Consider the following 632-nt stretch of genomic DNA (forward strand, 5'->3'; position numbering starts at 1 on the left):
TCTCCGGGCCGCGCAACACGCACTTTCCGCCGGACGCCGGTCCCAAAGCGCCACCCCGGACCACCACAAGGCTACAGCCACCATCCCCAAGCGCCACCCCCGACCGCAACAAGTCGACCGCCACCAGGCGACCACCACCACCATCCCCAAGCGCCACCCCCGACCGCCACCAGGCGACAGCCACCATCCCCAAGCGCCACCCCCGACCGCCACCAGGCGACAGCCACCATCCCCAAGCGCCACCCCCGACCGCCACAAGGCGACCGCCACCATCCCCAAGCGCCACCCCCCGACCGCCACAAGGCGACCGCCACAAGGCGACCGCCACCATCCCCAAGCGCCACCCCCGACCGCCACAAGGCGACCGCCACCATCCCCAAGCGCCACCCCCCGACCGCCACCCCCCGACCGCCACAAGGCGACCGCCACCATCCCCAAGCGCCACCCCCCGACCGCCACCCCCCGACCGCCACAAGGCGACCGCCACAAGGCGACCGCCACCATCCCCAAGCGCCACCCCCCGACCGCCACCCCCCGACCGCCACAAGGCGACCGCCACCATCCCCAAGCGCCACCCCCCGACCGCCACCCCCCGACCGCCACCAGCCGACTGCCACCAGCCGACCGCCACC

Source organism: Syngnathus floridae, unplaced genomic scaffold (genome assembly GCF_059516105.1).
Source record: "Syngnathus floridae isolate MCC-2025c unplaced genomic scaffold, RoL_Sflo_1.0 HiC_scaffold_54, whole genome shotgun sequence".
Classification (NCBI taxonomy): Eukaryota; Metazoa; Chordata; class Actinopteri; order Syngnathiformes; family Syngnathidae; genus Syngnathus; species Syngnathus floridae.